This window comes from Lepidothrix coronata, unplaced genomic scaffold (assembly GCF_001604755.1).
Source record: "Lepidothrix coronata isolate B3197 unplaced genomic scaffold, Lepidothrix_coronata-1.0 Scaffold285, whole genome shotgun sequence".
NCBI classification, from domain to species: Eukaryota; Metazoa; Chordata; class Aves; order Passeriformes; family Pipridae; genus Lepidothrix; species Lepidothrix coronata.
In genome coordinates, this window is record NW_016690465.1 from 374,096 (window position 1) to 387,798 (window position 13,703).

The window sequence follows — 13,703 nt, forward strand, 5'->3', positions numbered from 1 at the left end:
CAGCAGCAGGTGTGCACTTTGGATAGGGAAAAAAGCCTGTGCTGGGAAAGAAACCAGCTTATGGACTTAGAAGGGGATGAGTGGCAATGGATACGGGAGTCACAGAGGGCTGGGCAGGAGCTGGACCACAGCACAGCTGCTGGTCACCTTCCCACGGTGAGAAGTGGAAGCTGCACATTGACCCACTGACAGACACAAAGGAAACCAGCACAGCTGTGTTCCAGATGGGATCACAAACTTCTCCAGGCAGTGGCCAGGAGACAAGCTGGGCAGCAGTTCCAGCCCCAGCTGGGACTTGCACTAGAGGGGGGAACATCTGAGGCTCTGCAAGAGATGCTCGGGCTGGGTGACTGAACCCACTTCATGGGAATGGTCAGATTCCCAACAAACAAAGAGCAACTGTCAGAGCAGGACAGGAATGGCCACAGGGAGGCCAAATCTGTGACAGGGAAAGTCACCTGAACAAACCAAGCTCTGGTTGACCAAGGCCGTTGTTTTGTTAAAGCCAAACCTGCCCCTTTCCTAAGCTACAACTTCAGAACTTCAAATGGCTTAAAGTGCAGTTTGTTTGATTTCCTGATGTCTTGTAAGAGCCCACAGAATTCTGGGGTTTATTCCGTTTTTCCAGAGTGTCCATGAGTTGGAAGGTTTCATCAGTCAGGGCACGAGCCATTTCCCCCCTGTTTCAGGTATTATTTTGCTGTTATTGGCACTGCAAATAAACCCAACTCACTGTGCTCGAGTCTTTAATGAAGATTTCTGCCCCGTAAGCAGAAACAATTTTTATCAATTTGACTTCCCTTAAGAAAGCCCTGCCAAAGCCAACGAGCCGTGCCCTCCCCATCCTCAGTTATTCACACACCACGTCAATCAGCACAGGGAGGCAGCAGAAAGTCTCCCAGAATTCCCAACTCGCCAGGAACGTCACAAAGGTTCTCTCGATTTCTGGAGACTTGAGACAACTTCTCTTTTCTTCCTGCCTTCCAGCAGCCACTCATCACTTGGGGAGCTCACACCTCACGGGATGACAAAGGCCACAAGGACAACAGGGCAGAAACCCCCCAGCAGCCGGGGGAAGCTGCGGCACAACCTCCTCTCTCCACGCGTGGAGCTCCTACTCAAAGTCAACTGCAAAGTCCAACTCCTAAATGTCAGGCCAGCATTTCCCAGCTTTCCTGAGGCAGTTTCTCCCTGCTCTTTCTAGATGTGGACATCCACTCATACTAAAATTTCTGGCCTTATTTTCAGGGTCTTCTCTGCTCAGGGTGAGGACTCGAGTTCTGTAGAATTTGTCTCCTCCGTTCAGGGCCGTGAGGACACCCAAGGGCTCCAGAGGGGCTGCAGGGAACTCGTGCCTGCTTTATCAGAGCACAGCAAAGCCAAGGCAGCAACTCCTCCCGCCCCCAGGCTCTGAAGAGCCAAATTCCGGTCCTGGAACTCGGAGACACAGAACCCCAGACACCCAAGGGAGTCGCTCTCCCGCATTCCCGGGAATTGCGCTGCAGTTGCTCTGCGCTGCTCCAAGAGCCTGAAGGGAATTTTGCAATTCCCCTGTGGAATGTAGCACTGGAGAGGCAGCACAGCCCCCTGTGACAGGGCCCTGAGCCACCTCCTGCAGCACTTCACGTGACACAAGAGTGATCAGTCAGAGCTCCCAAGGCCACCAAAGTGACCAGAGCGAGTGATCACCAACTGGAGGCAAAACTGTCCAGACTTCCCTCCTGGCCAAACCCTAAGAAGGACAGCAAATGGAAGGAAGCCCATCTGAACCAGTCTGGAGTGTCTGGAGAAGCACACTTGGATCCAAAGCAAAGTCTTGGAGTAAGGAAGGGTGGTGGGAAGGGGGAGGCTCGTGTAGGAAGAGGGACTGATGCCAGCAGAGCCACGGCTGGACAAAAACCAGAGCCAGGAGGATTTAGGAGTGTCAGGCTGAGAGGAGGAAGAGAGATACAGCTTCAAAAACTCACCCAGCAGCCCATTTCCAACCCTGACTTCACTTCAGCTGCACCCATTCCCAAAAAAACCCCGTGGCACCTCTTGGTGCCTGCAAAGAGCGTTTTACTGCTGTTAATTACAGCTGAGATAAGAGCACACCAACCTCCTGCATGATTCCCTCCCTTTGGGCAACCGCCCTGCCATGAACCACTCAGCAGGATGGGGTAAGACTGTCCCACTTGGATTGCTCCAGCCGGAGTTGTACCTTTTCCAAGCTGATAAAAAGGCACATTAATAAACTTGCCTTGAGTTACAGCAGGAGATGCTCTGCCAGAGCGGCTTCGCTGGGAGGACAAGAATAACTTTCCTCTAAGCCCCAAGCAGGGATTAGGGACTCTAGAAGGTGGGGATTAATAGTCTTGGCTGGCCTTCAAAAAAGCCACATGGAAGATGAGTTCATAGATAATAACTGTGAGGGGCTTTCAAGGGCCGAGCTCTGCCCGGTCCTACAAGTATCGAAATAAGAGACCTAAAAAAAGACTCCAAAAATCATAAACGCTTATCTAAGGAAAACAGAGGAGTCTTGCCCACCTTCTGTACAGACCTGGAAGTTTTAGCCCCAAAATGACCTATTCCTTAACAGCTTTAGAACTCCCAACTCCCCGGGGCAAAGCTGGCTTGCTGGTTTTCGGGACGGGATTTTGTGCGCCGCCGCTTCCCGGGAGAGGCAGCACCAAATAAGGAGAGTTTCATTAATCATGGGGGGGAAGAGTCTCCTCTTTTCTCTTGGCAGAGGGGAAGCCAAAGTGGGGGCAGGGTAGGGAAAGCCGGGCTGTTTGCAGAGCACTTTCTACGGGGGATGTTGAGGCTGAGCCACAGCCCGGCCCAGCTGCTCCGTCAGCTGCTTTCCTTTAATAGCACAGAGGGAGCAGAGAGGCTCCCACCTCCCCCAGAGGATAACCCACAAAGTGACGGCCTTCTGGCCCTGTCCAGAGAGCTCCTTCTCTGGGAACCAAGGCAAGGATGGCACAGGGCTCATACGGTGGGTCACTCAACAATTATCTTTATTTTGTACCTCCTCGTTGTTCCTCCTGCAAGATCTTCTCCCTGCCACGGGCTGGTAACGGCAGCTGAGTGCACAGAGAGGGAGAAGCTTCACCAACAGTGCACAGAGAGGGAGAAGCTTCACCAACAGTGCACAGAGAGGGAGAAGCTTCACCAACAGTGCACAGAGAGGGAGAAGTTTCACTACCAAAGTTCCCCTCAGCCAAACAATCCTCGTGTCACCCCCTCTAAGTTCATCCCACTCCGTGTTTGTCTCATGTATGTGGCTCCCAGAATAATGGATTTTGTGCTCGTGTGAGAATTTGGGCTTGAATTTCTAAGGTGTGGTGAAAACTGTACAGCACAAAGATTGGAATGACAAACCTAGAGATGAGAATGAGTTCAAGGCATGCTGTGGGGAAAAAAATTCAGAGGTTTAGTCCAGCTTAATTATAGCTTTAATACCACTGTGCAGGCCCTCAATGCCTTCATGAACTCAAAACACTGCCTTATGTATATAAAATAATATATAAATATGTATATACAGACACCTGAGAGCATGGGAGGGAAAGTAAGACCAGAGAGGACAAATTCGGAAATTAAGTTAAGCAAAAAAGCTCTCACTGAAGAGTAAAATAAGCAGCTATTAATTAGCATTTAATGTCCTACATCCATATTGTACCTCATCAAGAAATTCATTGGATTAAGCCTTGAAAATTCCAAGTTACACTTTCTGTGGAACAGCAGAAACAATCCAAGCTTGTGGAAACGGGTTGGAAAAGAGGCCCCTCATGGTAAGACATGAGTGTGTGCAGGGAAGGGAAGGGAGCTGGGAAGGGGCTGGAGCAGCAGGAGCAGTTGAGGGAGCTGGGGGGGCTCAGCCTGGAGAAAAGGAGGCTCAGGGGGGATGCCAGGGGAGACAGGAGGGGGAAACAGGTGGGGGTCGGGCTCTGCTGCCAGGGAACAAGGGACAGGAGGAGAGGGAACGGCCTCAGGCTGTGCCAGGGGAGGGGCAGGTTGGACATCAGCAGGAATTTCTCCCTGGAAAGGGTGGTCAGGCACTGGAAGGGGCTGCCCAGGGAGGTGGTGGAGTCCCACCCCTGGAGCTGTTCTGACAGGCAAACTGACTCCCTAGAGAAGTGCCCCAAAATCAACAAGTTTGCCAGTGTCAAAAAACAAGATAAACTTTGAGCAAGGAGCAGGGAACATCCCAGGCCATGGAGAGCAGCAGCTACAGCAGCACAGCCATGAAATCAGAAGGAGCTCATTTGGCAACCAGGACACACCATCACTGCTCCCAGCAACTCCATTTCCAAGAGGCTCCACTCCCTTCCCTGCACGGAATAATTCCAGTTGTGTCAGTGACTGCATTAGAGCAGCTACTTTACTGTTAATTAAAATAAGCCCTTCTCCTGACAATGTAATTACAGAGCACAAGAACCTGCCCATCAGGACACAGGACTGGAAGCTTCCAAATGAGAAACCTGACTGGAGGACTATTTTCATCCATGACAACTCAGCATCACTTGATGTTTTGGAGCCAGAGGAGTGGAACAGCAAAGCTGGCAATGCTTTTTCAAGCAGATTTGTAAAGAGAAAACAATACTTTAAAGCTTTCCAACACTAGTGGAAGGTCAAAATGCTTTGGGAGAATGAAACAAACCACTTCTATGCTAAGAAATGAGTTTTGGCCATTTGCAAATCCTGTAGGATCTTGGCTACAGCGGGTGAGTGAGTTTGAGAACTCAGCAGCTGCCTCTTGCCCTCCCCTCGGGGTGAACTCCAGAGATGCCCCAAAAGGAACCTGGAAGTGGAACAGAGACACACTGAACTGGTGCAGAGGTCGGGGGTTGCCACTTGGAAACCACAGCAAAGCCTTGTGGCAGCAGAGGTTCCACAAGGAAAAGCAGCTGCTCTGTGAGTGCCTTGCCCATGTTCCTGCCGGAGCAGAGCTCCAGGACCACCAGGCAAACTGGTTCAGGGGGAACAGGCCCACTCAGCACTCACAGGCAGCTCAGCCTGCTCCACGTGGGTCACACCTGCAGGCCAGGAACAGAACTCAGCCCCTGTGTTTCCCTGAAATTCATGGGGAATTCAAGTCCCTGAGCACATTTGGGGTGGGAGCAGAGCACACCTCCAAGCTGTGGAGCCTGCTCCTTACCCTGCTCCCTACCCTGTCTGAGAGCAGCTTTGGAATATCCAAACCTGCCCTCACCCACTGGTGTGTCACCAGAACACACTCAGGAGGGGGCTCTGCACCATCTTTTAACTCAATGTATGGATTTTGTTCATCTCTGGGCAACTCCACAACAAATATAATGGAGCTTTAACAAACTCCATGTCACTGGGAATTACTCCTCAGTAGGGACAGTTGTGCCTACACAAGGGAGAAAGACAAACCTCAGAAATCCTTTTAAATGAAGGCAGAAGCCTTTAGCTTTGAAAACTGAGCACGCTTGGGCACCTCTGCAAGCAGAGCTGAAGCCTTTGGCTACAACAGCTCATGGAAAGATTTGCTGGAGACCTGGGAATTCTGCCTGCCTGTGATCCAGGGGAAGGAGGCACTGCTGGTGCTAATGGAACAGCTCCCAAAGGCAGGTGGAAGGATAATTCAGCTTCAGAATGGGATGAGAGGTGGGGAAAGGTCCAGTGAGTCATCCCAAGCCTCCCAGAGGGGGAACACTGGCTGTTCAGGGGGAACACGGGGCACAAGGCCCAGCAGGGAACTCTACTAGACCAGGAGCTCGACAAGTCCATTCCCCTCTCCTTCACATGGTATTGATCAGATTCTCATTTAAAAACCAGTGTATTCTGAAAGCCCTGTGTCATCCTGGACAGCAAGGAAAGCTAAAGGTTACAGCCATCCCCTCCTGCCTCCTCTGGCCCTGCAGCTTATCCCTTAGCAGAGGGATGCCAGCCCAGCCCTTAAGCTGCTGCTGTTCTTCCTTCCCCACACGGCATCTTAATTCCCTCCAAGCAGGGGAACACTCCTGCTCTCACGTGATGGTTGTTCTTAGAGAGGATCCCGGGGATTTTTCTTGAGCTCAGTTCAGCCCCACGGCTGGCCCAGGGCCAGCAGAGCATCACAGAACTCCCCAGCCCTGCTAGTGCAGCACAAACACATTAATGGCATTTACCGGGGCAGGCTGGGCAAGGGAGGGCTGGGGAACTGGAGATAAATAACCCTCCCAGGAAGCTGTTCCTGCCACACAAAGCTTATGACAAACCCAGGAAAAAAAGCAGATGACAGGCCCAGTGTGAGGGCAGCCTGATGCTCTCACCCAGCTCCTCCTGAGACAGTCACAGAATATTCTGAGCTGGAAGGGAACCACGAGTCCAACTCTTAAGTCAAAAGAACAAATTCTACATTTGAGCCTTTCCCTTATCTTAACCCAATTTTAATGACAAAGTCCCTGCCTGACACAGAAATCAATCATCAGCAGCTACTTGTGACCCAACTACAACAAGCAGAAGAACCACATTTAGGCAACAACTCTCAAAAGTAACTGAAAATTTGAGGTCTGGGAGAAATGCTCTCAAGTCAGAGAAGGCACTGCTTCAACTCTTGTAGTTCTTCTTCAAGAAATATGCTCCAATATCGCAAGGAGAAGAATGCAGGCTTAGTTCAACTAGAATGGTGCCTTATCTGGTTAAACAATGGGATGTCCTGTCAGGCAGGAGGACGGGAGGACACTGGGAGGAGCTGCAGCAGGAGGTTAATTCCCTCCCAAGGAATGCCTGTGAGAGCAAACACCTCTCTCTGCCCTGACCCTCTAGGCTTTGGAACCTGATGGGGTGGCATCAGGGGGAAGAACAGCCATTTCTGACACGAATAAATGCAGAATAGTTCCCCCCTTCCCGAGTGCAGGAAGCCAGAGGAGGAGGAAGGGAGTAGCTGCTCAGCCACCATTGTATTTACATTTCCGTGCTCTTGATAACAAACACACTCGAGGGTGGCTGAAAAACAAGGCAGGGGTGAGAAAACAAAAGCTGAGATTTCAGGAAAGGAAGAGCAATAAAAGAAATTCCAGGTGCCCCCTCGGTGTTATGGGGCACAGCCTGGAGTTCCTTCAGGGAATGATTCACTGTCTTATCACAGGCAGGGCTGCAGCACTCAGGGTCCCACTGCTGTGCCCTGGGACACAGGCAGCTCCCTTCCAAAAAGGAGGGGAGGAGGGACCAGGTAAATGGCTACTCACTGTAGTACTGGGGAAAAAACACCCCTTTTTATTTTAATTTACGGTTCTTCCCACATTGCTTTGAGGAAGTAAAACCATTCACGGTAAAGTAGAATCCTCAAATCCCAGAATGGTTTGGGTTGGAAGGGACTTTAGAGCCCATCCAGTGCCACCCCCTGCCATGGGCAGGGACACCTTCCACCAGCCCAGGTTGTTCAAGTTTATCCAACCCGGCCTTGGACACTTCCAGGGATCCAGGGGCAGCCACAGCTTCTCTGGGAAATCCATTCCAGCCCCTCCCCATCCTCACAGCCAGGAATTCCTTCCCAATATCCCATCTAACCCTGCCCTCTGGCAGTGGGAAGCCATTCCCTGTGTCCTGTCCCTCTATTCCTTGTCCAAAGTCTCTCTCCCATCTTTCCTGGGGGCTCCTTCAGGTTCCTGGAAAGCCACAGTCAGGACACTCCTCAAGCAGGTCATCCAAAAACCAGGCAGTGCCCAACTCCCACAAACACCTCCTCCTTCCTGCCTCTCTCCCAGCTTCTCCAGAGGACGTTGGGAGGAAGTTGCCTTTATTCATCTGAGCAGTCAGTGAGTGGGGATTAAATGTTCCAGGATAAATTACTTCAGGAAGCACTTTTAGCTGCTGAATAGAGTCTGTGGGAAGCACCTGTTTGGTTTCCATGTCCTGAAACCACGAACAACAAGTGTGGAGAGGCACATGGATCCCTGGGACTCCAGGAGGCAGCTCACACTGGAACTCCCATTTTTGGACAACAGAGGAAGGAAGGAGGAAAATCACACCAGCAAACCCCCAAGCTGGGAGGTAACAACATCACCTGGCACAGCTCAAGGGGTGCCTGGACAACACTCTTTGTCATATCATTATTTTTAGGTGGTCCTGCAAGGAGCAGGGAGTTGGACTCCATGATCCCTGAGTCCCTTCCAACTGGAGATATTCTGTGACTGAGGGAAGTCTGAGAGCGAGTCCAGACATCCAAGGAGTCTGGCAGACATTCAGACCTGTTGGTCCAAGCTCAGTGAAGTAGAAAGGAGAAAAAATAAAAACCACTCCAGACTGGAAGGTGAAGGAAGGAAAACACGGCGCTCTGCTCTCACATTCCTACGCCACCTCCCTGTCCCCTCACGCTCCCTCCCTGCAGGAGGAGGTGACACACACCTCCCGTGACCTCCTCAGGTCCACTGAGGCCACGGGGAAAGGCATGCAGGGCACTCTGGGCACGTGCCCTCCCTCCATCCCACCCGAGGGAGATCAGCCACCTCACTGGGCTGCTGTTCACATGGCTTCTACAGCACCACTTCGGGGGGGGATGTGGTGGGGCTGCCAAAAACGGTGGTGGGGCTGCCCCAGCTGGGCCTGGGCCCTGTCACAGCATCAACAGGAGTCTCTTCTAATCACACCAGGAACAGGGACACACAGGAGCCTCTTCCAGTCACACCGTGAACGGGGACACACAGGAGTGTGAACCCCACTGAAAATAAAGGACTTTGCACCCACAGTGTCCTCTCTGCATCTGCCACTTAAGGAGACAAAATTGTTCCTCAGATGCCCTTTTTTTCCTTGCTCTAAGTTTTAGGAGACACATGAGGCTGCTGTCACCTCCAGGCAGTGCCCACAAATCACAGCAGAGACAGCTGGTGATGTAAGAACAAGGTGTTATGAACTGCATCCGTGTGACTCCTTGGCATTCCCCACAGCCAAACCCACGGGATGGCACCAGCACTCTGAACTCAGCCCATTTTGTCAGGGAAAAGGCAAAAGAAAGGGTCAAACAGTGGAGAAAATGGCTGATATTCCTCTCAGGAGCCAAACACACACATAGCACTTGAGAACAATCACAGTTAAACTGCACTGCAGAAGATCCCGGGTCTCTCAGTCCACACAAATATCATGAATAAATTGTAGTTCCTTCACCAAAACATGTCACATGAGCACCAGCACCTCAAACATCCCCTGACTGCAGACTCCAGTGGAAGTGGAGCTTTCTGGAGCCTTCCCCCAAAGGACAGTGAGGATCAGAAACGTGGATGATCCGCTGCTCCCAATTCCTAACAAATCAAATCAGACTTTTCTTAGCCTCGTTTACCCATTTTAATCTTTTGTAGTCCTCTTACTCTGATAAAAAGAAGATTTGAGTGACCAAGTTAAATGTGTGCCCTTTGCAGCAGAAAAGGCAAGAAAAGAAGGTCCAAGTGGCCAGAAAGGACAATCCCCAAGTCTCACACCAGCCCTGTTATCCCAAACAGAAACAGGGGAATGTTAGAATGGAAAGGTGAGTGCATTCCAGACATGTTTGCTCCACAGAAGTTCCCAGAACTGCCATTTCAGATCCCTGGATGGTCATTCATTCCCATGGGCACGCCCAGCTGTATCAAACCTTTGCTCTTTAATGAAAGATTTAGCGTTGGGTCATTAGAAAAACAGTTCCTACCTCAAAAGCAGGTGTCCCTTTGCAGGTCCTTCAGTCCTCAGAAACTGCTTATCTGCAAAACACAAGGCAGAAGGAATGTGACTGTGGAGTCTGGGATGGGAGTTCATTGGGGATGGCTGGGAAATGAGTTGTTAAATCTGAGTAACTGGAACTCGGGAAATTTTGCTGCAGGCCCCCTCCAGTGACCCAGGCAGCTTTCCTGAGTGCTCTCTCCTCAGCAGGAACATGACCTGGCTATTGCTGGGATCAGGGGGCCAGTGGGATCCCGGGGGGCGTTGGGAAGGGCGTGGCCAGCAGGTCAGGGAGGGGATCCTGCCCCTCTGCTGTCCTGGGGAGGCACTTCTGGAGTGCTGGGTTCAGTTCTGGGCTCCACAGATCAAGAAAGACAAGATGCTACTGGAGAGAGTCCAGGAGGGCCACAGACATGATCTGGGGTCTGGAGCATCCCCCTGATGAGCAGAGACTGCAGGAGCTGGGCCTGGTCAGTCTGGAGGAGAGAAGGTGAGAGGGGATCCATCAATCCACACAAATATCCCCAAGGGCTCTCAGGATGGTCCCACACTCTGCTCAGGTGCCCAGGGACAGGACGAGGAGCGATGGCCACAAACCAAACCACAGCAAGTCCCACCCCAACCCGAGGCAGAACTTCTCTCCACGAGGGTGGAGAGCCTGGAACAGCTGCCCAGGGAGGGTGTGGAGTCTCCTCTCTGGAGACATCCCAATCCCACCCGGGCACGTCCCTGTGTCACCTGCTCAGGTGACCCTGCCTTGGCAGGGGGTTGGATGATCTCCAGGGGTCCCTCCCACCCCCAGCCATTCTGGAATCGCTGTTTCCATCAACACCTGCTGAACCTGTTCAGGACATTCCATGAAAACCGTCAGCAACTCTTCCCCCCGATCCACGTCGCACCCGGTTTCCCCAAAGCCCCCGTTAAAGCTGCAGTAATCCGGGCTCAGCAGGACAGCCCTGCTCTAAGCAGCATTTCAGGTGCTCAGTGAGGGGCTTAAGAGCTCACAAAGTCACTGCCAGGGCCACACCTGCCCGGCCACCTGTGGCAGCCACGTCTGAGTCACGAGCCCCTGGTTATCCCCAGCCGCCTGTTCGCTGTAGTTTTCCACGATTCCAGTGGAACTGCACCCACCAGATTTCCCAGGGAACCATCTCCTCATCCACTGGGTGTCGTGTCCCAGATTCTTCTACCCAATATTTTACATTTTGTTGGTAACGTTTCTTTATTGAGAAGCAAACTTATCTAGTTTTGTTTTTAAATAAGATTCTCTCCAAATAATTACTCCTCATATTCCCCACGCAGAAAAGAACATAAACCAAGGCACAGAGCTCAAGTATTTGAATCCACGTGGAGAAACGTCCAACCTGTTCTTCACCACAGCAAGCCATGAGGGCAATGTCCAGCACAATATCCTCTCAGCACCTGCTCAGTGGGCAGACAGAAACACTAACCTGTGTTCCTCTCCCTACAGAGGCACATTTCATGTTCCAGGGGAGTAAAATGCCAGAGCTTTTAGATAAATGAGGAAACAGCCCAGTGAAAAGGGTGTCATTTCAGCTTCAGTAAGAGGTAAAACCTTCTGAAAGAGTCCTGCTCCCTTCAGAAGGGCTGGGAAGGAGAGTGACTACACCAAGGAAAGGAGAAATACCTTGTGTGGAATTCAGATATCTGAGGAATTCAGTGCCAGCTCTTGGCTGAGTGGTAACACTGATGTTCCCCTTCCCCACAGAAGCAAACTCTGCTGACACACATAATAAACCCACATTTTCCTCTTCCCCATCATTATTTGCAGTTCAGCCACCCTGTGATGAACTGGGCCATCGGGGTCCTTCTCTCCAGCTGCTCCCCAAGGATGAACACCCACATCACACCCAGAGGCATCAGAGCTCCAAGGCTGCTCATTAAAGTCCATCCCACATCCACTGCTGTCATCCACTCTCACACACGATATTCCCATCTCTTTGCATTGAAAACATTCAACTTCACCTTATTTGTTAAGGAAACCAACCCAGAGCCCTCTCTTTTGGGGCAGAGTTGAAGAAAATGAAAAGTGTGGGCTCATTTTCAGTGCTGCTCCATGGCAGCCACGGCCCTGGGAACAGGGAAGGAGAGTCTCCCACAGGTGCTCAGTCTGGGCAAAACCACTTTTGCCTTTGGTAAAGCTGCCCCTCTCTCAAAATAATCCCTGAAGGACAGAATTCCTCTACTACCAGGGTGGGATTAACTGCCCCCAGTTGGAAAATTGCTGCTTTTTAAATATGGAGTGTTCTTGTCTGACAAGCAGAAAGGTTAAATATCTGTCTTTCTTACCCCAAACCGACAGATTTGTTAAAACTCCAGGTGTGGCTGCAAAGATTTCGTGAGTGTTGGGTCTTACAGCAGCCTAAGATGGACTTCACCTTGTCCCCTCCCATAATAAACTGAGGAAGACTTCCACCTTACAGAAGAGTTGGTGAGCAGCAGAAAGAAGTCCTATATCCAGCAAATCCCCACTCCTGTGGGCCATGATTGACTGGAATTGTTTTCCAATCTTGAGAAACTTTTCTGAGAACTATTTTAAGAGATACCTGCCCATGAATTGCAACCCTGATTCCAAGTTCCCAGCTTTCTTCCTCCCCAACACCGTTTTTCCGCGAGCGATGTGGAAGAGCAGCGGGAGCAGGGAGGGCAGCCTGGGATCTCATTTACACCCCCTGCCACTCCCACTCTTCCTTTTCCCTTGCCTGCAGGAGCGGGGAGCAGGTCCTGCCTGGCACCCAGGCTGTCCTGTCGTGTTTGCCATCCCTGCAGGATCCAGTTTCCCACCCTGCACCAGCAGTTCCTGTTCCTCAGCTCCTCCAGCTCCTGAGCTCCTCACACTCTTAGTGTGGAACATTCCAAGGGCTTCTCTAACTCCAGCCAGCTTTCCACACAGATTCCCCCCTCCAAACCTGACTCCTGCATCCCACTAATACACTGACTACTTCCAGTGTGTCCCCTGAGAGTTCCCCAGATACACCCCATCTGGAATACAACAGTTACTCCAAACAGTCCCAAAAGCATATCCATATTTCAGGGCAAACATTAACAACTCTTTCCTGGTTTTTTTTGTAATTTTGAAGGTTCTTACTACTTTCAGTAGCAGCTGCTTGTCTCTACCAGTTCCCAGCGAGAGCCCTTGGGAGGATGGAGTGAACCACAACCCCTGAGAAAAGCAGAGCCCACCTGGGTAAGGCATCCAAAAAGGATACAAGACAGCAATGCCCCTACACCCACCTCACAGAATTATGGTGACTGGATGGTTCCAAGGATCCAGACCTTTCTGCATGAGCAGTGACTGTCTCAGTCTGTGTTTGTGTTTCTGCAGCACCAGACAGGGAGAGCAGAGCGAGCCCCCGGCTCCGTTCCCATTACCACTCTTACCCCAAGCAGCTGGAATGCACTTCAGAGCAGTCGAGTTCCTGACAGAAAGAATGTGCCAGTCTCCAGCTCAGAAACCCTTATCAGCTCCCTCGAGCTCCCTAAACAAGCAGCACTCTGGGTTTCCTCATCCCAAACCCACAAGACTGTTCCCTGCACCCTCCGAGGGAAAAGCCACTCGATCTTCGAGTTTCCTGTTCTCTCACCCTTCAGACTTTTGTTTCCAGAGCTCTGGATAAACAGCTTCCTTTAAATAGCTCCTATCTCCAGCAGCACGGGGCACGGAGATCACTTGATATGAAGAGCCAGGAGGGGAGGTGCCCAGGGCAGCTCCAACATTCCACATGCAAAGCAGTCCCAGGGTGTCGAATGCAAAGGCTGGTGAGCCCTGAGCTATATTTACATGGTGGCCATGAAACCCCAGATTAAGGCAGCTCTCCTCTCCAGCCCAGTCCTTTCCTAGAGGAATAATGTTAGGAGAAAATAAACTACAACCCGACACAAGGAATCACAGAATCATAGGACAGTTTGGGTTGGAAGGGGACTTAAGGATCATCCTGTTCCAAACCCTGCCATGGGCAGGGACATCTCCCACTGGAAGGAAAACTGTCTTTACAAGCACAACCCCTACGTTGTCTCCTTGCCTTAGGAACTCACCAAGATCCTAAACCAAGAGTTTATTC

The 13,703-nt window shown here is 51.2% G+C and overlaps 1 protein-coding gene across 1 annotated transcript in view; it reads right to left on the reverse strand.

Moving 5' to 3' along the window:
• MAP4 (microtubule associated protein 4) overlaps positions 1–13,703 on the reverse strand; it is a 133,080-nt gene that overhangs the window by 93,687 nt on the left and 25,690 nt on the right. The window contains exon 2 of the mRNA XM_017836828.1: positions 9,611–9,662. The gene's annotated coding sequence lies outside the window, so the exon portion shown is untranslated. The remainder of the gene's footprint in view (positions 1–9,610; positions 9,663–13,703) is intronic.